At 50.4% G+C, this 2479-nt stretch overlaps 1 protein-coding gene across 1 annotated transcript in view; it reads right to left on the reverse strand.

Moving 5' to 3' along the window:
- CCPG1 (cell cycle progression 1) overlaps positions 1–2387 on the reverse strand; it is a 54903-nt gene extending 52516 nt beyond the window's left edge. Inside the window, exon 1 of the mRNA XM_023509999.1 lies at positions 2286–2387. The gene's annotated coding sequence lies outside the window, so the exon portion shown is untranslated. The remainder of the gene's footprint in view (positions 1–2285) is intronic.
- Between the last annotated feature and the right edge of the window lie 92 nt (positions 2388–2479).

Here is a 2479-nt window from a genome sequence, read left to right on the forward strand (position 1 = left end):
AAAAAAATAAAAATAACTGCTGAGGGCAGTGCCTGTTGCTCAGTGGGTAGGGCAACGGCTCCATATACTGAGGGTGGGAGGTTCAAACCCAGCCCCAGCCAGCTAAAACAGCAGTGGCAACTCCAATAAAAAATAGCTGGGCATTGTGGCAGGAGGCTGTCGTCCCAGCTACTCAGGAGGCTGAGGCAAGAGAATCGCTTCAGCCAAGGAATTGGAGGTTTCTGTGAGCTGTGACACCATGGCACTCTACCGAAGGTGACATAGTGAAGACTCTGTCTCAAAAAATTAAAAGAATATGGGTGGCACCTGTAGCTCAAGAGTCTAAGGTGCCAGCCACATACACCAGAGCTGGTGGGTTGAATCCAGCCCACGCCTGCCAAACAATGACAACTACAATCAAAAAATAGCTGGGCGTTGTGGTGGGCACCCACAGTCCCTGCTACTCAGGAGGCTGAGGTAAGAGAGGTTGCTGTGAACTGTGACACCACAGCACTTTACCCAGGGTGATAGCTTGAGGCTCTGTCTCAAAACAAAAATAAAAAGAATAACACCCGGGTGTTGTAATAGACACCTTTAGTCCCAGTTACTTGGGAGGCTGAGGCAAGAATCACTTTGAGCCCAAGAGTTTGAGGTTGCTGTGAGCTATGACACTGTGGCATGCTACCGAAGGCGACAAAGTAAGACTCTTGTCTCAAAAAAAAAGAAGAAGAAAGCAAGCAAGCTTATGACAGGGTGGGCCGTGCTGGCTCACTCCTATAATCCTAGCACTCTGGGAGGCCCAGGTGGGTGAACAGCCTGAGCTCACAGGTTGGAGACTAACCTAAGCAAGAGTGAGAGACCTCATCTCTAAAAATAGCCAGGCACTGTGGCAGGCGCCTGTAGTCCCAGCTACCTGCGAGGCTGAGGCAAGAGGATCCCTTGCGACTAAGAGTTTGAGGCTGCTATGAGCTACTAGGCCACAGCACTCTACCAAGGACAACAAAGTGAGACTCTGTGTCCAAAAAAAAAAAGAAAGAAAGAAAAGGAATGAAAAAAAATTTGTTGTTTTACTAGAGAATCACTTTAAAATAGTGAATATCCTTTAATTATTTCTAAAAGAAATAGGTTGACTCCATTTTCTATGGTTTACCTCACAAAACTGGAATTACACTGTTTCCCAACTTGTTTTCATTTAAAAATGAGTATTCCCACAGCCTCAAATCGTAGCTTTTTGACTAGAATCCATCCCCAGGGTCAAAGTTAAAAATTATGTGCTGTAATAATATTCTTTCTCCGTTTCTTCCCCTCTATGACTCGAGGTCAGGAAAGAACAGTAAACTATTCACAGTAGCTATGTGTGATAAATACCCTGAGACAAGTGGGGACCTAATAAGATTCAAACCTTAAGCCAAAGAAAGACACATTAGTAGTGACACTTCAAGCGCTATCTTATGGATGTGACCTTACTGGAGGAGGCAAATCTCCTAAAATTCGCGCCCCTAGTTATCTATTTTACCTACAAGAAAGGCTCGCTTCGTTTTTTAACAAAGCTAAAATGAAAGTGGAAATTTCGCGACTCAACAAAATAACTTCATTAGATGAGTTCATTAAAATCAGCACCCCCGGGCAGAACTGGCTTTATCAAACAGATAAGCACGTACCGCGTACGACGAACGCACTTAGTGGGACAGCTACTAAAGCAAACTCGATCAGAAAGACCAACGCTAAAGGGGGCACGTGGAGGGCAACGAGGAAATGAGGGAGCTTTGACCATTATCAGGCAGGTGTCTGAGCAGAAACCTGTGCTGCATTATTTAATATTTAATCTTTCTATTCCTTGCATCACCGGGCTCTAACGTCACCAAAAGATAGGCTGGCAGAAAACCCGACAAGATGACGCACGGAACATTTTACCATATGGATTCTCATCAGTCAGACCGAGGAGCGCCCCATGCCTCCCCATTCCTCCCCAGTGAAGCAAGGAGGTTGGCCTGGGCCATCAGCTCCCCAACACTTGGCGCACAGCTCTGGGCTGCACGCCGGGCTCGGAGGCTGCAGGACCACAGCGGGCGCCTCAGGGGCCGGCTCGGGCCGCAGGAACTGCGGACTCCCAGCCGGGAATGTGGCTGTGCGGCCGCGAACGCCAAACACCTAGGGTCAAATGCCGGCCGCAAAACCAGCTACAGCCCAGGAAGGAGACCCCGCCACTACCCCCGGGAGGCTGCAGAGTCGAGAGTGCCAGCTGGGCACCCCGGACTGTTGGCCCCGAACCCTTTCCCCGGGCTTTAAGCCGCCCAGTTCGGTACCTGAAGGAGCAGCGCCACCCCTGCCCCACGGCGCCGGCTATCACGGCGCGACGGTCACCGCTCCGTGAGCCCGTGACGCCTCTCTTAAAAACAACAACCTGCTCCCAGGCGTCCGCAGCCGCGAGGCCGTGGCCGGGGGGCGCCGCAGCGCAAGCCGGGACTCGTAGTCCAGTCCTCGCCTCATGCAGGGTAGC

This window comes from Otolemur garnettii, unplaced genomic scaffold (assembly GCF_000181295.1).
Source record: "Otolemur garnettii isolate 467f Iridium unplaced genomic scaffold, OtoGar3 scaffold00011, whole genome shotgun sequence".
In the NCBI taxonomy this organism is placed as follows: Eukaryota; Metazoa; Chordata; class Mammalia; order Primates; family Galagidae; genus Otolemur; species Otolemur garnettii.